This window comes from Rattus rattus, chromosome 1 (genome assembly GCF_011064425.1).
Source record: "Rattus rattus isolate New Zealand chromosome 1, Rrattus_CSIRO_v1, whole genome shotgun sequence".
Lineage (NCBI taxonomy): Eukaryota > Metazoa > Chordata > Mammalia > Rodentia > Muridae > Rattus > Rattus rattus.
Genome location: NC_046154.1, coordinates 246,874,047 through 246,898,127, shown reverse-complemented (window position 1 = coordinate 246,898,127; position 24,081 = coordinate 246,874,047).

Here is a 24,081-nt window from a genome sequence, read left to right as displayed (position 1 = left end):
CCAAGCCTGATACTGTGCTGTATTGGGGGTGTATCGGAGAACAAGCTCTGACGTTGATGCCGACTCTATATAGGACAGCACAGAATATTTTATTTTATTTTTATTATGAGTGCTTTACCTGCATGCACAACTGTGCACTAAACCCATGCAGTAGCTATAGAGGCCAGAAAAGGGCATCAGATGCCCCGTGATGCAGGAGTTACAGGTAATTATGGTGCTGGGAATCAAGCCCTGGTCATTTAGAAGAGAACCCGGTGCTCTTAACTGTTGAGCCATCTCTCCAGCCTCTGAAAAGAGGTTTTGAAAGAAGGGAGGTGTTTTAGTGACTAAATATCTGGCAAAGCCATCTAAAAGAGGAAGGGTTTATATTGTCTCATACTTCAAGGGTAGGGTCTCTTATAGTAGGAGGCACCTGAGGCAGCTGGCCATGTTGCTCCCACAGTCAGGAAGCAGAGGGAAATGAATGCTGCACTCGGGGAGCTCACTCCTTCATATAAAACCGGAGACACCAGCTCATGGAATGATAGGTACCATTCCCCATTAAGGTGATTCTTCGTGCCTCAGTTAATCTATGTAACCCAGACAATTCCTCATGGATGTACCCAGAGGCTTGTCTCCCGAGTGGTTCTTGATTCTATCAAGTTGACAGTGTTAGCCAAGTGATAGGCACGCTAGACAGTCAGAAACCCATCCCTACCAGAACACGGCCAGCTGGGTGGAGACAGCTCACCGTGTCATTTAATAAGTATCACAAAGCCAGATACAGCAAGACATAAAGGAAGCCACCAGTGTGTGATATGAGTAGCTACTTTTGTCCCCCTGGCCCCTTCCTCATCCTGCCTCTGCCCTTTAACCCTCTTTCCCTGAGTCTCCCAGTGACTATCTTCATAGCTCAAGTGGCACTGCCACATTGCCATTATAATTTGTGTTTGCATCTGACAGTAACTGACAGACATGTGCCACCTGACCTCAACAGCCAACAGTTACCCCCAGGTTCCCAAAACTGTCCCCAACCCTCTATGTTTTTTTCCCGTTAGAGGCCTCCAGACCCTCTTCATCAAATGAGGACATCGGTACCCAGTTCTAGTCCTCTTTAGTGATAACTTCCTGCTAGGATTAACATTCACCTCCGTCCTAAAACCCACATGGTGATATCTTCACCCACAGGGGATGCTTCTAGAAGGCAGGGCTTTCGGGACTGTGGGGTGACTAGACCTGGAAGATAGAGCTTTATGGTGGGATCCGTGGCCCTCTAGGATGAGGCCTGTGTGGTGACCATTTTCTTAGTGTCCTTGGTGTGAGAGCATATATGGGGGAGGCAGGAGACGACCCTCACCGTCACAGGGCCTACCTGGCTCTGGGACTCAGCTCTGGAACTGTGGGCGAGCATTCACTCTTTGATAGCTCCGGTCTTTACTGCTGTGTTACGGCAGCCAGGTTGGTGAAGGCAATTCCTCCCTGTGAGCCCATCCCTTTCAAGATGTAGGAGCCCCGCCTGGATGTCCGAGACAGGATCTTCCTCAGCCAGTGTCTACCCACTGCTCCTTTGTGATTCTGTGTCCCGCAGTGTGAGAACAAGGGTGAGTGACAGCATTTTGCTCTTTGTTTCCAAGAGCTGGTGGGAAATGAACATGCAGGCTGCAGAACTGACAGGGTGACTGTCCCTGGTAGGTTTGGCTGTAATTAAAAATCACCCAATTTGAATTTTGCCCATTGCAGCTGCCTCCTCCCTGAAACTTTTACAAAGCTCGGTGAGCTAATGAGGATGCTGGCTAATTACTTGCGAGATGATTAAGAAATCACACTGGGACAATTGATGGTTCTCTGCAGGGGGCCGTCAGGCACTGCTCAGGCCTCTCATCCTGTGGGGATCCTTTTAACAGCTTGGAGCTGAAGTTCTGCACATGAAGTCCCAAGGTCAGGATGGAGGAGGCCTGGGCTGTGAAGCCCCTACGGGTCTATTTCTCTCCCCACCCTATAGAAACTTCAGATCCCCTGAAGCATCCCTGGTCTCTTAGCCCATAAGATGACCTCCGTTTATCATGACCTCTGCTTATCTTGTTCTAGCAAGTTCCCTAGAACCCTGCCTATCAGCTCCCCTTGTCTGGCAGGCTCCCAGCTGGGTGATAGCTGGGTGGAGCTCTGCTACTGGCTAGCCTGTGAAGCAGAGAACAGGGAGGCAGGGCCAAATACAGGAACTGAGGTGGAGGTGAGTGGGTCAGGGGGCAAGAGGTCCTGAATAGAAAATAGGTCCAGGGCCTGAACAGTCCAACCAAGGGGTGAGAGAAACAGAAAGGAACTGTGGGGGTTGTCTGTCCAGACCTGCTATGTCAATTGCATTTGAGCTGCCTAAAGCAAGGTGAGAGGACAAAGGGGAGACAACATGGCCTTGAGAGTTTGCTTGGGTTAGTCCGGGTCATAGAGCAGGAATCAAGGTCTTTTCCTGTCACTGGCTGGGTGCTCTGGACCTCTGGCTGAGAGGGGTTCTTGTGTCCCAGACTCAGGAACTACGTGGACTCTTATTCTTCTTAGCCACTGGACTTCCCCTTTGGGAGGATGGGCAAGAGCCTAACCCTGGCTTTGCTCAGTCAGCCATGACTGAATGGGTCAGAGGTTACTCTCTCCAGGGAAAACACCCAATGTATGGATATGAAGCTGCAAGATGCTCACAGGAAGAGTCTGCAGAAGCCAGAGAGAGGCTGAGCTTAGAGAAGGCGAAGAATGGTTAGAGGAAAATTAAAACCATGTAGAAGTGCATGTGTGTATTCATGTACATGCCCTTACATGCTGTGTGTGTGCACTTGATTATACACAATCACACGTAAGTACAAGCGTGCGCGCGCACGCGCGCACGTGCGCACACACACACACACACACACACACACACACGCACACACACACACACACACAGCCCTGTTTAATCATGATCTCCAGACAAGGCCTGGCATTAGATGATTTAAAAATAGGCCCTTTTGAAGCCATCACTGGGCTGGGCCTCTCTTTGATTTTGCTTCTAATTATGAAAGCTCTCAGGGGGAGGCCTCCAGCTGTCCAGCTTGCCCGCCCTCTCTGCTCTTTGGAAGGCTGTAGCTGTCACCAGCCTCCCACTCAAGTCTACCATTTCAGAGGCCCTGGGAACAGAGGTGGGGTGCCTCACCTCCATGCTGCAGATCCCCTGCAGACGGGAGAAATGACGTCTCCCCAAAGCGGCCATCCTTTCACTGTCTGCAGAGGCCAAGTCAGCACCCAGGATCCAGCAGCCAGTAAGCACAGTCTAGGCTGTCTTCGGGAGCTCAGCAGCCGGTGAGGGAATTCCTGCTCTCCCAGCAACCCACCTGTATTACGTGGAACTTTCAGTTTTATGACTAAATACCTGGCTCACAATTCAGGGGATACAGTTACTCACGGCGGGGAGGGCAATGGGTCCTGCCTATGGATTCCCATTTGCTCACATCTTGCTGTAGTGGGAAGCAGAATGTTGCATTCAGCAGCTTTCTCCTAGTCTCTGCTTGACTCAGTCGGAGACTCTCCCATGAGATGGTGTCTGTCACCACATCCAAGGTGAGTGCTCCCCCCTCTGTTACTCCTCTCCAGAACGTAGTCACAGACACATCCAGGAACGGGCCACATTGCGGCCCCAAGCATTTCTCAATCCAACCAAGCTGAGGGCGGGAATTAAGCACCATAATACCTTTTCAGTTTGAGAAGCATCTGATGCCTGTCACAAGCCTTATGTACAGTCAGTCATCTCACACCACAGACAGGACCCAGGAGGCACCCTGAGAAGTCACTAGATCGTTAGTTAACCCCAAGCTTCCAGCTCTAGGATGGGGCTCCTTCCCCCCCGCTCTGGTAAGCTACATAAAAGGACACCGGACCCCCAGATTCCTGCCCAGAGCTTTTGTGGCTGCAGAGAAGATCCAGGGACATCTTGGGCTTGTAGGTCTGTCCCTTTGTCCCTAAGCCCTTGTAGGGCTTAGGGTGTCCTTTAATTTCTGTAATCATCACTTTCAAGCTTTTTTATATTGAAATAACAGGAAGTTGCAGGTAAGGCACTGAGGTCCCCTGTCCTCTTTACCCAGATCCCTGGCAGTCACTCTGGTCACCCTGCTGTGCAGTGTAGTAGAGCCAATAGCTTCAAGTGTGACCAAGAGTCTGACATGAAACTAGATGTGTTGGGTTCTGTGATACCTGATGGTACAAATCCTTCAATGTGGTAGCAGTGGAGTCACTGCACCCAACAGAGACCCCTCTGTCACCCTTCAGTCGCCCTTGCCCTGGCAACCACTGACCTATTTTCCATCCATGACTTTGTCATGACAAGAAGGTTGTGTTCAAACTACACAAGAGCTTTGGGGCTTGGCTGGCTTTTCTCCTCACACCATTGAGATCCAACTGGGTTATTACATGTATTGCTGTTTGACTCCTGAGTGCTCCTGGGTAGTGCTCCTAGATGGTCTCCTTGGTCAGTGCTTCTCGGCAGTCCACCCAAGTAGTACTCAGGTTGCATTCCACAAGGTGGACAGTCATTCGGATTGTTCGTGGCTCTGGCTGCTGGAAACTGAACTGCTGGGGACATTCTTGAGCACAAGTAGACAGAGACTTTCATTTTTCTGGGAGGAATGCCCAAGAGAGTAGTTGCTATGCCATATGGTAAATATTTAATTGGTTTTTAAAAAGAAACTGCCTGACCATGTTCTGAACTACCTTTACTATTTTACCTTCCTACCAGAAATCCATGGACACCTGCTTTCCCCGATCCCCCAACCTGTCTGTCACCTTATTTATACACACAACAATTTTAGAGCTTCTGATTGTTTCCTCGCTGTTTGTCCTGTGCTCCGACATGGGCCTTCCTATTTCCAGGGGTCATCGGCACATCCCAAGGGATTCCGTGCCTGTGTGTCCTCCTTAGTGATTGGCCCTCAGTCCTCTACCCAGTTCCTAACTTGGTCTCTGTTTTCACGGTAATTGAAGGTTGAGAATTCCACATGTATTTAGTTATGAGTCTTTTATTACACATGTGGATTTCAAATATATTTCCCAGCCCATGGACTGTATTTTTTTTAAATCTTAGCAGACGCTTTTATACAATAAAACCTTTTAATTTTTCTAAGGACCAATTTATCTTTTTTTTTTCTTTTATGGATCTTGCTTTTGATGTCAGATCTAAGAACCATTCATCAAAATTTCCCCTATGGTATATTTTAAAAACTTTATAGCTACATTTAAATCTGTGGTCCATTCTGAGTTAATTTTGATGTAAAATTTAATCTTCGAACTGATTTTCTTTTCTGTTCTCTTTTCTCTTTCTGCCTTCCTCTTCTTCCTCTTCCTCCTCTTCCTCATCCTCCTCTTCTTTCTCTGTTTTAGCTTTTGTAATTTACTCGCCTTTCCATATGAACTTTAGAATAATTACAACTTCATCCACAAAAACATCACACTAGAATGTCACCTGGAATCTGCTTAAATCTACACATCATCAACAATGATGTCATCGTTACGCCGAGCCTTGCAAGTGATAAAGTGCATGGCGTGGAGTTAGGACTTCTTTGGTGGTGTATATATTTTTTTCTTTTTTGGACTGTAAAATAGTATATTTTGTTATTGTTATCCAGTTCATGTTAGGGATTGATTAAAGAACACTCTCTGAGCTTTTGATTTCTAGATATTCTTTTCGAGTGTTTAGAAGGACAATCCATCTTTGCGTGTTGCTCTTGTGGCCTGAAACCTTCATCGGAACACTTCCTGTTTCCAGGAAAGGGGTGTGTGTGTGTGTGTGTGTGTGTGTGTGTGTGTGTGTGTGTGTGTGTGTGTGTTTTGCAGACTTCGGCTACTTTCTGTGTGGACTCGTCTTCCCTCATGGCTGCTGGGAGCAGAACTACTGTGGACATTCTTGTGCACAGGTGGACAGAGACTTTCATTTTTCTGGGAGGAAGGCCCAAGACTGTAGTTGCTGTTCCATATGGTAAATAATCGATTGGGTGTCTTGTTTGTTTGTTTTACCTTTACGGCTTGTCTGTCCTGTATTTCCTTTTCTTGTCTTATTCTGCTATCAAGACCCTCTAGCTCAGCTGCTGCAGTGCGGCTGGGCGCCCTTGCCTGTCACCAGGGCAGTAGTAGCACCACTGCCATTCTTTCCATGTTATTTAGAATTTTGGCTGGTGTTAGGGCCAGTAAAAAACTTGTGGACCTTTTCTTTCCACTAAACTGAGACAGCTGCTGCCTGCTTTGCTCTCTATGTGTTTCTAACCACAGGTTTATGTTGGAGTTGCGAAAGGGACACACTCACGTTGTACCATCAGAGAAGACTATGGTAATGGATAAGAAGGTGAGTGAGTGACCTCGCTGGGTCTGGAAAGGAAGACGGTGCCTGAGTGTGACTCAGGGAAGCAGGGCAGTGTTCGGCATAATTTCAGTGGGGTAGCTCCCAGACAAGATCTCTCAGATGCTGCAGGTAACTGGTAATGGATGCAGCACAGGACAGACTGGGAACTGGATGGAGCCCTCAGGACCCAGTGCAGAGCAATGATGGGAAAGGAGCCCGAGCAGGCTGGACAGGAAGTCTGGGACCGTACTCTGCCACCACTGGAAACCGCCAGAGCCTCGGTCTTTGTCCGTGGGAGTTGGTGGACAACGGAAAGAGGAGAGGGGAGAGATTGGAACTGTGGAAGTCATGGCCACTGGCACCGGCAATGATGGCTGTGAGGGCAAAGAGGTAGAGAGGAAGGAAATCCCGCAGCTATCACTGATGGTCTCGACATCAGGGTGGCAGACAGCTGGGGTGAGTCCCTGCTCCCAGGAAGTCAGCATCGTTGAGCTCAAGCAATTGTACCAGGAGTGTCTGTTGCCCCATTCCCTGATATCAGATGCCACCTCAGTCTGCTCAAAGCCCCTTGGTGGCAGGCGGCATTGACTTTGGCATTTCAGCAGTGTGGGTTTGTGGCTGCCGCCCCACCCCACCCTCACTCCCATTCTCTGAGTGGTGTCTATTGAGTGCCGTCTGCCGGGATTTCTTGCTTCTCTCGCTCCTCTCACCCTGACATGCATGTCTTCCCCCTTGACAGGATCTGGCCTCAGCATTACAGAGCCAGAAGCCCCCTTCGGCTCTCTAATTCAGAATTAACGTCCACGTGGCAACCTCTCTTTCCCCCCTCCACCACTTTTGATGTCTTCTGTTGGCTCTGCTGACTTTCATACAATGCCCATTAGAGCTCCAGCTTCTTTGTGTGCCCCCCTCGACCTCGGTCTGTGGCTTTTCCCAGGCGGGTGTGTTTTCATTAAAATGGCCCCTTCAGCTCCTGGAAAACAGTTTGGTGGAGCCCAAATTTATCCGCTATTGGGTGTCACTGGAGCACAGGGAAAATCGTACCGGCAGAGGGATGTCTGTGACTAGGCTTGTCAGAAGATGTAGCTCTGATGACCCTTCATGGCTGCTGGTGGTTTGGAGGCTGAAGTATACAGAGGTGACAGGCACAAGGGTGTCTAAGTTTTCGCAGTACCCAGGAGGCCAGAGGACTCCATGGTGTACATTCGCAAAGGGAAGACCTTATCTCTGCTTCCACTTTGGAGCCAGGCAGATGTGACCCCCTGTGTGAGTGCTAGATAGGCACTCAGTGGGATCCAGAACTTAGCAGTGACGGTTTTCCTACTACCTCTGCTGACCAGTCCTTAGCAGAAGAAACCGGTAATAATAGCTTTCCAAGTCCCAGACCTAGCCCAGAGCAGGGCACAGAAGGACAGGTTAGGGGCTGAGATGGGGGAAGCCAGCCAGTTGTGTCCACAGAGGATACAACTTCTTGTTTTAAAAAGGTACATCCACAGTAAATTAAAAACACATGCTTTTGACTACCCATCCAAATGAGCATTATGTCTGCTTTGCTTCAGAGTTTTATAACATAAAGAAATGAACAACCCACCCCCCCAAAAGTCGAAGTTGTCTTTGTTTTCCTAGGGCCCATAAAAATTACTTTCTCACCTGTGGACAATGGCTTTCTGGCGCTTACATTTTTATTGCTGTGATGTGTTTGCAGTGACCAGCTTGTGTATTGGCCTTGGGGATTTCAACAAGTCCCCTTTGGTTGATTTATAAGCCAACACTTATGATGAAGTGATCGCTATGTGCCCTTGTGCTGGGGGCCTTCCACAGTCCACTGCCCTCACTTGGAGTTGCTTTTGTAACTGGTCCACAGCATTCTTTCCACCCTGCGCCATCAGCCTCTTAAACCTGCCTCGGAATACGTGCAAAGAAATAGGCCCCTGACTTGCGGATTTCCAATGTCTGCCATTCTAAATGCTGAAATGGACACCCTCCAGGAGTGATTTATTCACTATTCATGTTAGACTCCAATCAGACCTTGCAGTCCCCTAGATCCCAGATTTATAAACTGTAGGCCATGACCTCATGGGGTGCATAACTGAATGGGGAGTCGTGAAAAACAGCTCGGGAGCTCTGAACATGCAATACCCAAAGATTAACTCAAAATCAATGAGTAATGAACCCGAGGTGTTTCTGTAAGGGGTGCCCTGTGCGGTATCTCAGGACCTCACTGTAGCTTTGGTTCCGGACACACACTGTGTGCACTTCGTGTTTCTGTACACCACACCGCACGCCACTTCTTACAGCAGCATTGAAAGCAGCCTGAAACACCTCAGCTCAGATGGAGATTCTGTTATGACTTCAGTGTTTGCACTGTGCAAGCTATTCTGCTCTCACAGAAATATAACAACTATGCAAAACAAAGACTTTTGATATTTTGGTCCTGTCATGGCTCAGTGTGTAAGTATCAAATTAGTGTATCTTTGGATTGTGTTGGGTTAGAATGTCTGATTTTAAAAATCGCTGTTTGATCTGGAAACCTACTATTTTGCAAGCCAATTAAAAATATGAATACAAAAAAAAGGGACAGAGTCGGAAGGGAGATATTCTGCATGGTTTAATGCTGCTGTCCTAAGATGCCATGGTTGTTAAACAGAAATCTTCCCGCTAGATGAGGGCTACCGTATATAAAATGTGATTGGTCCAACAGGTCGCAGAGGCCCATAAGCAATATAGGCACATGCTCTTCCTCATGGTTTTCCTCAGATGACAAAAGTCCTATTGCTGAAGACACCACACACCTTGGTTGCAAGATATAGAGAAACCAGGCTAGACCTGAGCAAGAAGCTTCATCCCTACTGGCTAGCTTTCATTTTTCCAGAAGGTGCTATGGAGTGTACCAGGGGAGAAAAGACGTCCGTGTTCTTACCCGGCTGTGAACCCAATGACCCCCAATACAAACTGCCAGGCAAGGCATACCTACAGTGTCAACAGTGGTACAAGTGTTATGGGGCAACCATCCCATGACTTAGCTGAGCATTTCTCCAGCTTGCAATAACTGGACCCCACACCCTATAGTGGTCGAGCATTCTTTGATTTGACTAAACATTTAACCACGTGGCCCAGCATTTCATGGTAAGGCTGAGTACCTTGTGGTGTGGTCCAGAATTCCATAATAAGTTTGATCATTCCAGAAAGGATCATGGAGTCAGTGTGTTAGTCTTTTCAGGCTGTGTCGCCTGTTTTGGTGGCATGGTCTTGAGGTATGCTCTGGGGTTTTTGTTGTTGTTGTTGTTGTTGTTTGTTTTTTTGTTTGTTTTTTGAGGAGTGTATGTGTGTGCTTGTATGAAGACACTTGAAAGTGTTAAACATCACTGACAGCTCATTTAAAAACAGGCCTTTGGCTGGTTTTGGATCATGGACCATAGTCTATTTCTACTTTTGTCTCAAGGTCACAAAATGTTTCTTATGCTTTCTTCTAGAAGCTTCAGAATCTCACCCATCAGGCCCAGAACTGTAGTCACTCGGAGTTCCTTTCAGTGAATCACAGAGATTGGGTGTCAGGATGCAGCTTTGCATACAGATACCCATGGTTTCAGCACTCCTTCACTAAAGAAGCACCTGCCATGACATCTTAGTGAAGTCCCTTGACTGGATTTGTTTCTAAGCTACAGAACCCCCTTCTGCTTCCTTGCTCAATGCTCTTACAGCCTGTGTAGAGATTTCAAGCAGATTAAGAAAACTTGACCCAGTCCTGATCCCCAGCCTCATGTCCACATCACCACCCACAGTTAAAAGAAGCAAAAGTGTCTGGAGTTTACTACAGTAGCTGTTTGACGTTCAGGCACCCATGGTTTCTCTACATATATTTCCCATCTAAGTACCACTCTAGACAACTTCATTCACTGCTCTCTGTGTCTACCTGAGAGGTCAGCATGGCATTGGCACATAGTGGGCAAAGTGTCTGTATCCAGCTTGTAGCGTGCTCTAAGGCCCTGTATAGCTTATAGAGTGCGGATACTACTGGAGTATAGAGGTGAGAGGCCAGGGATGTTAAACATCATGATGTACGAATATGTTTAGGAAGAAACCAGCCTGTTGCAATGTTGAGGGCCCCATCTGAGTATTCATGTAGGTAAATCTCTACCCAACCTGACATACTGTGATGGTTTGGATATGGTTTAACCTCAAGAGGTTCGCACGCTGGAGGCTTGGTCCTCAGTATGGTGGTGGAGACACTTAGATGTGGGGTCTAGTGTAAGGGGTCATATCGTTGTATCTCCATCCTTGTCAATGAGTCAATGCCACCCTACAGTAGCACATCATGTCTTGAGGACTGGGTTATTTAGCACAAGATTAGGTGACTATAAAACAAGGCCCCTACGCATGGACCCCTCCAAATGGTCTGGTTCCCTTTCCTCTTCCTTACCGTGTTGTGATGAGCCAGGAGCCCTCACCAACTGCCAGTGCCATACTGTTTGTAGCTTCCAGCTATCCGGATCATGAACCAAACAAATAACCTCTTTATCAAGCACTCCATGTTCAATATTTTGCAATAGCCAACATAACATATAAGACTCTTATATATAGAAACATTTCTTTTTCTAAACAGATATAATATATACTAAACATACACGCTGTGCCTTCTCTGTGGAGCTCAGGCACAGCCTCACTAGGCTCAGGACTTTGTGAGAGGCTTATTGTCCAGATAGCTGTGTCACTGGAACATACTGCTCTCAGGATCTGGGCAGTGTAATGTATCCTATCCATCAGTCCATGTGGTTCCTGCTCCTTGATGCCACTGCCACCAGTCTAAGTAGCCTCCAGCTTAACATTCACACTGGCTGGGTAGACACTACCTGTGGTATTGAAGCAGTGGGTGCTTCTGGCTATGGGGAGAGTGCTTCTTGCATGGTGGCTGCCTCTTGTGAGTCCTCACCAGCGGTTGGCATCCTGGCACGCTTCGGTTTTGCTCCCGTGGTGGTGGAAAGCAGTGTGTGCTTGTATTGACCTGTGGCTGCTGACTCCACATGGCTTTCTTTCTCTGCCATCTTCTTCAGCGACTTGAAATCTATTATCTTTTGCTGATTTCTTGGGAGCATGTTTGAGGTTTTCTTGTTGGTTGGACTAGAGGACACCAGTACACCTTGGTCTCTCAACCCTATGACACTCATCACCTGTCATCGTGTTTTGTAGGCTTTTGGGAGTTTTCTGCAGGAGGCGGTGGGGAAGATTTCATTTGTTGTTTTTATCTCTCATTGAACATTTTTATTGTCTAATAAATCATTTTTTTTTACCTTTAGGTCATCATGAAGATATCCTATAGTCCTGAGAAGTTTTAAAGCTTCTTTAAAAATCAAGGATTTTTTTTTCTTTTGATCCTTAGTCATGTGAAAATCTAATTACTTCTTTGCTGGTGCAGAGTCCCCATATGAAATCATCCATCTCCTTTTCACTGACTCCCAGCACCACCTCTGTAATCCATCAGATGCTCATGCACGCTGTCCTGGTGCAGGATGCTCTGTGTTTTGTGTTGTACCATCGATCCATCTGTAACTCCTATACCAAGGCAGCTTAGGATGTTTACTCTGTCTCCGTAATGCCTCCTGGCTTCTGTGCACATGCCTTCTCCTGAAACCTATTCTCTTCAAAATCATTCTATTCATTTGCCTCTCCACATCCATTCTGGAATAGATTTGTCAATTCTCGCTAACAAGACTTTTGAGATTTTGATTGAGGTACCATCGGGTTTGTTAATTAGTTTGGGGGCGGGTGTCACTTTTGTGATGTACTATCTACTCATCCATGAAATGTGTTCCATTTCTTCACATCTTTGCATCCATTAATAAGTTTCGTAATTTCTACTTACTTCCTCCCCTCTTCATTCTTTCTGTACCAGGGATTGAACCCAAATTCCTGCACATGGTAGGAAAATGTTTTTGCTGCATTCTGTTGCTGCGATAAAAACCATCTGACAGAAAGCAACTTAGGGGAGGAAAGGGCTCCCTGACTTACACTTCTAGATCACAATCCCTCGCAGAGGAAGGTTGAGGCAGGACCATGGAGAAATGTTTTCTGGCTTGCCCCAGTCTCAGGATCAGCTAGCTTTCTTTACAGCCTGGACCCACTTGCCCATGGATGGTGCCTCCCACAGTGGGCTGGGTCTTCCTGCATCAATTGTCAGCCAAGACAATCTCTCTCACAGACGAAGTCACAGGTCAATCCGGTCTGTGGACTCTCTCCATCGAGACCCCTTTGGACGATTCTAGGTTGTATCAACTTAATTACAGATCAAAGCAGGAGAGTAGGCACCCCATTTCCTCCACCCTCTTTTTTTGTGTTATCACGAGACACTGTGAGGGTTAGTTTTAATTATCAGATTGACATGATCTAGTATCATACGGGACAAGAGTCTCCGTGAGAGACTGTCTAGATTAGATTAGACATGTAGACATGTGGACACGTCCTGGAGGGATTTCTCAATTAGTTGGAAGACTTTCCCACTGTGGGCACACCATTCCCTGGGCAAGGGCACCTGAGGTTGTATAAGAGTGGAAAAGGTGAGCCAAGCATGGCCATGAGTGCATCCATCCATTGCTTTCTGCCCTTGACTGTGGATATAGTGTAATTAGTTCTTTCAAGCTCCGGTTGCCTCGTCTGCCCTGCCATCCCCTGGAAGCGTGAGCTGAAAAAACCCTCTTTCCTCTAAGCTGCTTGTACCAAGTATTTTATCACAGCAATGGAAAATGAAATTAAGGCAGACAGGGTTTCACTGAGCTACCCAGGCAAGCCTTGAACCTGCAGCCATTATTTTTCAGCCTCCTGAGTAGCTGGACTTGCAAGCTGCATCACTAAGCTCAGTTGGCAATTTCCTTCATAAAAACCCACAGCCACCCTCACTACATCTATTTCCCGACAGTGCGTAATGGTGTTGCCAATGTGAGTGGGATTTTTTCCTCTATTAGGCCTCTTATTTGCTCCTTGATGGTGCATGGGAACAGCATTGATTTTTCAAGTGATAGTTCTATCATTTTGCTGCGTTGGTCACTGCACCAGGAATGCCGCCAGATCCTCTCCTCAGCTCTAATAACCTGTCCACATCTTCCTGGGTTTTCTAAGTAGACCATCATGTAATTTGCAAATAGTCACGTGAAACCCTTCCCCGATCTCTGCTTCCCCTCGCTCACTGCTCACAACGGGCTCCACTGAAGAGCCGGCGTAGAGCAGCTCACAGCCTGCAGCCTTTCTCTGACTCAAGTGCTCTAGAATCAGTCTGGCCTGCCATTGATACTGCTAGGATCGCTGTACTATAATTAGCACTCTGCTTTTGTTTTAACCTTTCCATCCACACACAGATGGATTTCTCGTGGATTCCCACTCTATAATCTGTTTTTAGCATGTGTGCACTCTTTTAAATTCAACGCTGCTATATTGAACTTGTCTCCCATGTTTTTCCTTTTCTTTCTCCCTTTCCTTTTCATCCTCTGTCTTAGTCTACTTGAACGATCATTTCAAATGCCCTGTGTGTGTGTGGTTCACATAAGCCTTTACCCCTCAAGATTGGGGTACCTGACGTCAATGCTTGGCAGTCAATGATCGGGTTTTGGGTGAAGCTATTTTGCCAATCTGCAGATGGCCACTTCTGTGTGACTTCGTGAGGTGGGGGATCCAAGAGAACACATGCTCCAACCAGCCTTTGCTTACAAGCATATGAACTGGGTTGGGAAGGCTCTATCCTCACGACCTAGTCTACTGCCTCAGACCTTTTGCTACTATCGTCTTATGGAGCTGGAGACGAAGGTTGCTCCATGTTAGTGGGGAGAACCTGCATCCAGATCCTACCTCCACCAATGCTGGCTCCTGTCACACCAATACCTTGCAGTAGATTTTGAGGAGAAGAATTCTACTGCAAGCATCATAGCTGTCACTTAAAATTACACAGCACATAGTTCAGTATCTCAAGAAGAATGGAATCATTCAGAATTCCCCTTTTTCTGATCAAGGTCAGGAGCCATCCATCTCCACCTCCCACCCCCCGCATAAACCCAACCCTCCCATCACTAATTACTGTCTTTTTTGTTCTGGTGTTATATTACACAAAATCTCATGTAGACCAGATTAGCCTTGAACTTGCTACATAGTAAAAAATGATGTTGAATTTCTGCTTCTCGTGGATCCAACTGGGCGCTGAAATGACAGGTGTACACCACCATACAGTGGTGGAGGCAGAACCCAGGCCTTCAAGCACCATGCCAACTCAGTTGTAACCTAGTTATTCTGCTATCTTTAAGTGGCAGCCAAGCTGGGCATAGAATCCTAGATTAGACACCACTCTCTTGGCGATTTGATTTTACTACCTTGCTTTTTTGTCTCTAGCATCCCTGTGGGGTCAGAACTAAGATCTCCTGCCTGAAGACTTTACTTTCTTTGGTTCAGGGTGCCCTTTGCTAAGTTCCCTGTGTGTCTCTCCTCTTCCTAGCTCACTCTGTCCCCCTCCGAAGGCACATTAGCTAATGTCCCTTCCAAGTTCATCCTCCAGGCCTCTACCTCTCTTGTATATTCTGTGCATCTTTCTCTCATTTTGAAATAATATTTATTTTTAATTTATCATTGCACATGTGTGTTGGGGAAATGCATATGAATGCCAAGGGAAAACTTTATAGAGAAAAATCTCTCCTTCCAACTTTATGTGTGCTGTAGGGACCAAACTCATCCAATCAGACTTTAACAGCAAGTACCTTTACCCGCTGAGCCATCTTCCCAGTCCTATGTGCATCTCTTTAAAGTGCTTGTGGGTTTTAAGCTTTTCCACTCACTTAGAACCATTGAGACCTGCAGTTCCAATCAGCATGGTTTGTGTTGCCCAGAGGAGCTTAGGCCTCTCTTACAACTTCCTTTTTCCTTTGTCCATCCGTTACCTGCCAACCAGACGGTCTACCATAGCCATCATTTTGTCCATTGCGAATGATGGGGCTAAATTCTAGTAAGCAGTAACCCAGTTCTTTCTCCAGTAAGGGGGTTTCCCCTGCAGTAGGAGTCATAGTGGTGGCAACAGTGGGCATGATGGCATCAGTGGTGGGAATGGTTGCAGTGGGGATGGTCATGCCGTGCCAGGAATGGTGATGACAGTAATGGGAGTGATAGTGGCTGTAGTGGCCGCAGTAACAGGGGACAACGGTAGCAGTCGTCACACATCAGAGCCAGCAGAAGCAAACATGGTGGTAAGGGCAGCAGTGACTGCAGAGGTGGTGGCAGCCGTGGTATTTAGGGTAGAGACAGTGGTGGTCACAGGTATATCTTTAATGGTACTACCAGAGAGTCTGCAGTGGCATGAGCTCGCTGGCATGGCCAGCTCACTTAGAACAACTCGTTCCAAAGGCCGCAGTGCAGCATTTGATCCATAAGGCTGCCCTTGCTTGCGTCTGTCAAAAGCATCACCTTGTTCAATTCTCACCATGGCCTGAATGGGTGGCAATGTCAACTGTCCCCTTCTGACAGTAACAGTCTGAACTCAGGGTATCTGAGTGACCACAGTCACATAGACAGGACCCCAGGACTAAAGGGCTTTGGCTGTGGAGCTTCCCGGGAGGAGCAGAGAGTTGTGGGTGGCACACTATGCTGACCCCAAGCATGGTTGTGTGAACTCTCAAACAAGCTAAGCAGCATTTGGCATAGGACTTTGAGAGCTCATGTGGGATGGGGGGTCAGTAGTGAGTCCCTGGTGCTGAGTCCTAAAAACGAGGCTTAGGTGGCCAGCATGACTCAGTGCCACTGCAGGCATCAGTGGTGGTGACGTCCTCTTATGGGCTCTATTACAAGCTGATGTGTGCAGCTGGAGTGAGAGCCATGGCCGAGTCCTCAGAGGAGGAAAGGTTCCATAGAAGTAGGGAAGTTGCCACAGGGGCTGGTCCTCTATCCTCAGGCAGGAAGCATCATGTTACAGGAGACCTTCGTGGAAGCTAGCGACCAGGGAGGCTTTGTGGATGTCGGGGCCATTGAAGGTTCTTAGCTGAAGATTTCAGGTTTACAACCCACACAAACATTTTCACATCCGAACTTGCTCCCTCTGCCCTACCGTGTCTCTTGGGGACATGTTGGGTCATCGGTGGGTTTGGGTCACATCCCTGAGTCACACAAAGGGGAGGTAAAGTAACATCGGTGGCCACAGTTCTTGCCATGTGACCAGAAAACAGTGTGAATGAGAGACTTGATTTAAACAGGGCTATGGCTGTGATTTAATTTCAGCCACCAGATTAATGTGTTTCCCCTTATTTCAACCTTGGGTGCACGCGTTCATCTGGGTGTGTGGACGCCCTCCAATCACTTCATTCTTAATCATGTTCATCCCCAAGTAGATTAGCGACTCTGCAGTCAGACCAGCCTGCACCCTTCGTTTAGGACAGCAACTGCCAGGCAGACTGTACACCGGACAAGATACCCCATGGCCTTCAGTTTTCCTCCCACAAGGTTTAACTCAGGATTGGCTCTAAGTCCCCAGAAACCTCTGGTCTGGCTACCATGGTGTGTGAAAAGGGGCCGGAGATGTTCTGGTTACTGGGACTCCATTAAATAAATGGGGAGACCTCAGGCCTATGTATCTAAATGACGAGATGTAATTTAAAAGCCCCTTCCCCCACTTGAAGACACAAGCTCAGGTTCCTATACAAGGCTAAGGGCATCCCAGGGACAACTCAGGGCATCCCGGACTGACGCATATGCGCTCTGTGTCCTGGAGGAGCCAGCGTCATGTCTCTGTGCCTTTAAAGTAAAGTTCGAAGCCATGACTTCCAAGGAGGGGGGTTCCAGGAAGATATAATGAGGCCATCACGCTCTGCAGGATACTATTCTAACTGCTTAACGATGCACAGCTTTGTAATGAAGAGAGAGTCTACCAGACCCAATATAATCTGAAATTAAAGAAAAATGGAATGTATTAAAAAATGTATTGCAGCACTAATGGAAGTTGTCAGCTCGACAGCCCCGAACTCCACATGTCACCTCAGACTGCAGCAAGCATGATCCGTGCTGTCAGCACGAACCAGGGTGGACCTCACCCTGGTCTGCCCGATGGGTTCTAAAGTCCAAGAGGACAGGAATCAAAGGCCAGGGTTCCAGATACCTACAGATTGCCGGGCTCAGTGGCCTACTCCTGCTCTCACCCTGTGTTAGCCTGGACTGCTTCTGCTGCTGCACTTGTGGATCTCACCCCCCTGAGAGCTGTGCTTTGTTTTTCTGGGCACACGTGGCTTTCGCCCCAAGAGCTGCTCCCAGATTCGTTTTTAGTCAGCGCAGATTTCTCACTTCTGTAGAGGTGAGTTCAAACCCAAGGGCTTTTGTACTCTAGACCCTACCACCAAGCCACACCTTAGACCCTCAGTCTCCTTTCTCTTCCTTGTTTTGTTGAGACTTGTTTTGCTGATATCTTCTTATGTAGCCCTCCCCTTGCTTTGAACTCATAGCGATCCCTCTGCCTCAGTCGCTTGATTGCCTACATTACTACTCCTGGCTTCACATTCATTTCCTGAAGGACCTTTGTTTGAACTTTCAGAGAGAAACGTCAGGTACACAGGATCGATATTATTACCTGGATAAACTTTCCTGAGGCCGAGTCCCTTGTGTAGCACATGTGTGTTTCCCTCTAGCTGTGCAAGGCCCATTTATTAGCGATGTGTAGCAATGCTGTCTGCAGAGGCAGCAGGAGATTCCAGCGTCTCATATAGGCAGCACAGTCGCTTCCCAGCCTCCGAGCCCTCCTCCTCTGACACCCTCCCCAGCCGAGTCTTGCTGCAGAGTCTATGCCCACCACGATGCCATGTGACCTTAGTAACCTCAAGACTCGGAGGCAAGCATGTAGCAGTACATGCCTTGCTAATCACATGCCTGCACTTGCCAGCTACGGTGGGAACAGGCGTGAGCACGTGACCAAGCTGATCCTACCAGTTTGAGTAGCCAAGTAAGCTTACAGTCAGTTGTGCCTCCTTTGAGGCTGCTTCTGTAGGTTGGAAGGCTGAAGCTGGGCTATACCTGTGAGGACCCTGAGGAAGAACTGAGCGATTCAGAGAAGCTGAGTCCCCAGGCATCACTGAGGCACTGGATGTAGTAGTACCCAAAGAGAGACCTCTTCCTGGATCTTCCTATTGCATGGTTGTTGCACACCATCACACACACACACACACACACACACACACACACACACACACACAGAGAGAGAGAGAGAGAGAGAGAGAGAGAGAGAGAGAGAGAGAGAGAGGAGGCACATCATTTCTTCCTCCTCTTAAAAAGGTGCTTTGAATCATGCACCCACCCACCCCGCTACTCTCTCCAAACAACAAGAGGTGCTTGCTAATGAATGAGGCCCAAAGGGTGCTGAGCTCCCCACACAATGCAGACAGGATTCTCAGGTCCAGGTGGCTCCACAGCACAATGACAGGAGGAAAGGCAGGGGGAGCCACCCGGGCACTTAGGTGGAGAGAGAATAAACAGATGAAGCAGAGCAAAAGGGCTCAGGAGGGGCTTGTGGCAAACCGCTGCAGGTAGAGCAGAGATGGCACCAATCAGTGAGGCAATGAAAGAGAATGCCTGGAGTTAGCATTCTCTGGGGAAGAAAAGAAAACCAGGGGCCAAGACCAAAGCTCACCTTACCCACAGCACAATGCCTGCACACTCTTTGGTACCCCACCTCCCAAAGAGTGGACCTCGTTCCCTTCCACCTCAATGTGTACACACTCTTTGATACTCCACATCCAAAGAGTGGACTGTGCCCCCCTCCCCCACAACCTGGCACGAGCTGGAGGGAACCCTTAATTCTAACAGGCAGAAAGAAGCAGAAGTGACAGTATGGATGTCAAAACGGGACACCCGCTGGAGGCTCCTCCTTCCTGCCCACTCTCCTCACTGCCCAGGTAACTGCCCAGGAGTGAGAAAACTCAAGTGCTCAGTGCTGAGGAGCTGGTCTCACATTCACAGGGAGGGCAAGTGTACCTGTGGGGCACTCTGTGCTGCACTGGTCACCTCCTGGTCTCATGGCCTCCCTGTGCTGTCATGGCTGCACCCTCCCGAGGGCTGAGACTTATGAGCTTGACCTTTCTGAATTCTTAAGCTCAAGCTGGGAGAGCCCAGAGAGTCTCTTTGCAAAAGCCACGGAGGTCAGGAGAATGAGACGCACAGAGCTTGGAGACACACAGTCACCCAGCTGACTTCCCTGGATTTACTCTCTGAGCGCGTGTGTAAAAGGTGAACATATTAACTTTTCAGCACTGCCAGATGGGCAAGAAGAAACAAACCCTTGGTGAGCCTCCATAAGGTCCCTGCAGCAGAGAGAGTCTGTGACTCGTTAGTGCCAAGCGCTCAGAAGCCTCACAGTGTGCTCGCAACCAGTGACGCTGGCCACAGCAAAGGCAACCACTGTTGAGCCTGCCGGGATGGACCAGAGAGCAGTAGCCAACATCACAGCCTCGCGGGGCCTAGCCTGGACTCCAGGTGCAGATACTGGGAAGCCTCGGGCAAGGCCAACCATCTCTTCATCTTACTGTTGGGAAAGAATTGGCACAGGGGACAAATGATCTTCATGAGGAACATGGCTTAATGTGTCTCTGCAGGGCCTAGCAAGGAACAAGGGAGTGTGGAGCATGGGTAGCACTGGAAACTTCCTAGATGCCATGGGACTGAGGCTAGGTATGGCCAGGCGGAACGTGGGGAACGGCAGGGCTGGGCTTGCTGTGAGAGGCTGACACAGAGGCACAGTGGGGTAGAGGGAGATACGCTTCAGGCTGTAAGTATACAACAGCAGCCTAAAGGGCTGGCTTGCTTGTTCTGTTCTCCAACAGCAGGTGCTGCTTCCCTTGGCCAACCCGAGCCATCCTTTTCTATCTCCTCATTGTTCTGTCTTCAGCCAATTAGTGTATTTCAGGCTGGAAAATAGTCAGGAGGGCACCAGGAAGACTCCGGGCAGGGACTTCAAGGCAAGCAGGCATTTTGCCAAACAAGCCTCTTACCTGCTCTCTGAGCTCGTTACCTGTTCTCTCTCCCTTGGTTCTTAACTCCAGTCACCGGAACCCTTCTCTCTAGCTGGGAGGGAGACAGAGCAGCCGACAACACATTGGCTGTTCTTGCAACTACCTTGTAAGGACACCTTGTTCTTAGTCCCAGGAGGGTCCAGGAGCCATGCTAGGTTCTGGGAAGCCAATTATGATCCAAACCAGATCTAAGGAGGAGAGGTTACTCTCTGTAGCTACACAGGGATGGGAGAAGAGTTAGACTCTGTCTTTGTTCCCTTCCTTCTGATGATGGCCAGGGGCCTATGTGGTGGGATGGGCAACAGGCATCAGACAAGGCAATGGCCAGCCTGAACATTCATATCTTAGGACATGCAGGAAGTGTGCAATTTTAAGGGGTTCTTTTGACAGTTGCCACATCTGTGTCCCCTCCCTTGTCATGGAGGTGGATAGCACAGGATTATGTAGGACTGGGGATCTGTGTCAGTCCTGGGAGAGAGGAACAATGGGGGGCCCAGAGTAGAGAATGAAGTGATCAGGAGATGGGGTGATGATGGGCTGGCCTTGACCATCAGCCAGCACTTGGGGGAGCAGAAGGCTCTTCCTGACCATAGGAAGGCTAAGGAGCACGGGATCCGCAGGATGAGTTTGTGAGAGAGGATGACCTGCTTCTCTGGGACATCAGGACACAGTGGGGACTGTGGTTCCCATCCAGCTCTGTCAGTTTCTGATAGAATAGCCCACCTGTCCTGCTGCAGACCCTGAAGTGCACTGACGGCAGGTGAGCAGCTGGAAGGCACTACCTGAGTGTAGTCATGCCTCTCCTCCCCTGGTGGCTTGGGGTGTCTTGAAGTCTCCTCACTTGAAATTCTGTTTTTCATGCACTCGACCTTGATCTTGTTTTCCCCTCTCTCAACTCTTCCCCTTCAGTGCACAACATTCATTCTCTCTCTCTCTCTCTCTCTCTCTCTCTCTCTCTCTCTCTCTCTCTCTCTCTCTCCACATTGCTCAGTTGTGGGGTCTCTGTTAATTCCCACCTATTGCAAGAAGAAGTTGATCTAATAAGGGTTGGTCTATGGATATAGCAATCTATTATTAGAGATTCTTTTATTGCTTTTTATTAGTTATCATCAAGGTTGTAATTTATTTATTTATTGTTTATCCCTTTAATAGGACAATAATAGTAGGTTTGTCCCAGGCCCATGACCTATATATTTCATGTTCTTGGCCAGTAAACTGTGAACTCACAGCCATGAGGGGCCCAACACAGACTGTTGATCTAGGACATCCGGACAGTCCAGTCTGCCATTCTCAGCCTGGAATAGTCCAGCCAGCCAAGAGCTCTCTGACTCTGACGAGACTGGATGACTCTCCTAGTCCAGCCAAGCCCTTCAAAAGTTCCCACCTCTGCATCCCTTCTGGATGGCACCCCCATGCTTGCTCCTATCTCCCAGGCTAGATCACACACCCAGAGCTAGCAATTGCCGTCTGCGTGCTTCTCTCGCTCTGTGGCTCTCTCTTGTCCCCTGTGACAGCTCTTCTTTTTCAGGCTCAGGGCTGCATGTAGGTCATGCTGTGAGAACCTACAGGAGGTGCCACAGGTCCCTGCTCAGTTGTAGCCTTGGGCATTTCTTTCCCTGGGTGTAGAGTCAAAGGCAAGTTGCCCAAGGCTCTTGCCAGATGCGTTTGAAGACAGAGTTCTGTCTGGAAGTTGCTGCGTACTCACTAGCAACCGGAGTTCAGGAGCAGTCTTGCAACGCCTCTGGGCTTCTTTTCCTAAAACCACAACGCGGCATTCCCTTTGTCACAGAAATGAGATGAGCCAGCCCGTGTGGGGGTCCCTGAAGCTTGATGAGACCCACAGCTGTCACCACACGAGGAAGACTAAGATGCTCCTCTCCACCACAGCCTGTGATTGACAGCACAAGACGCTACACGTGCTCCTGTTGCGGGAGGCCGATGTGGCACATGCTGGTAGCTGGCCCTTTGCGCCCCCACTTAATCATTTCCAGGTAGCAACTTGACCTAGTGTTTTCTTTTTTGTCTTTCTTTCTTTCCCTTTTGTTTTTTAAAATGTCATACTAGAAGCAACTCCAGTCTCTGTATTGTCTCCCAGTCTTGTTTTAAGACCTCCCGGACATGTTCTGTAGGAACGCTAAGCTCCCTAGACAGCAATAGAACCACAACCCTTAATACCTCGTCTCTGTTGCAATGCCCTGCGGTCCAAAACACAATTCTCTGTGGCACTCAGGTATATCATCGCCTACCTGCCAGCTGGTCAGGAGTTTGCACATTGGTACTCCTTTTCCCTGAACTAGGAGTAATCCAGGGAAATGAGCCAATCCCAGTTGTAGATATGATAGCTGACCAACATAAGAGGGCGGCTCAGGTCGTGCCACTCTTGGTCAATGAGAGAATAACCATGGGTGCTGGTACTGGGGTTGCAGGGATAATGACTTCCATGACCCAACATAATGAGTTCACTTCTGAACTTGACACTGGTTTTCAGAAAATATCTGAAACCATGCTCACCATCCAGAAACAGATCGATTCTTTGGCAGCTGTGGTGCTTCAGAACCGACAGGGGCTGGATGTCCTGACAGCTAAGGAAGGTGGTCTTAGCTTGTTCCTCCACGAAACAATGCTGTTTTTACACCAACCAATCTGGGAGAGTGAGAAATAAAATCCAGCAGCTACAACCAGACATCCAGAATCACAGGGAATGTGAGGCCTGCAATTCTTGGATTTTCAAAAACTCAGGAATGCTCCCTTTCATAACGCCTTTCCTAGTCATCTTCCTGAAGTTACTATTCGCTCCCTGCCTCATTAACCTTGTTTCTGCATTCCTTCAATGACAGATACAAAAAAAAGTCTAACCAAACTATTTATCAGTTCCTGTTACAGGATTACCAGCCGCTGTCCACAGAGCCTGAGGAGAACATTTACCAAGTGGACCCCAATGTTGAGAGTCAGCTATACCCCAATATTGACAACACCCCAAGACAGCAGGAAGCAGTTTAAGAGATCCGACGCCCCTACTCCCCTTTCACCATCTGCTTCCCTCTCCCCACTTTTTTCTTCTCTTTATGATGTTGGTATTGGGAACCAGCTTATGGCTCCGAACCCAGCGGTGACGTCACTCATAGGCAACAGGGGCCCACACATCTGTTGCCATGGCAATGGCCATACATTCCCAGCATCCATTTGGTTTACCTTCCACCTTTACCTACATCACAGTCTAAATAAAAAGCAGACCCTTCCTGTCCTCTTACCTTCTTCTCACTATTCCCCTCTTTTGTCTCCATTGCTCCTTCCCTACAATAAACCTCTCCCATGTGGAGTTGCATTGGCCTGGTGTGGTCTGTCCAGAAGTGAGCCGAGATTCTATCACAACAAAGATGACTTGGGGGAGAGCACAGTTTTAGATTAATTGAACAAATCTCCCTGTCCCATTGGGTGAGCCAAGCTCCTGAGAAGGAAATAGAATGATTTGTTAAATGTGGTCTTGGTCATTACTTCAGCAAGCTAAAGGGAAGGTAGTGCTCCCTACAAGAGTGCTCCCCAGGAAAACATCCTAGTCAAATTCCTGAGGCACATGAGTGTGACCTCATTTGGGAAAGGGTCTCTGTGGATGTGACCAACCCCAGGCTTTTGGAATTAGGAAACCAGCATAGTTATCTAGGGGGGCTTCCTACTGTTACAGGCAGAAGGAGCTTCTCCAGTTAGCCAGGGAGGGAGCGTGTGACTCCTGGGCTTGGGATACGGAAG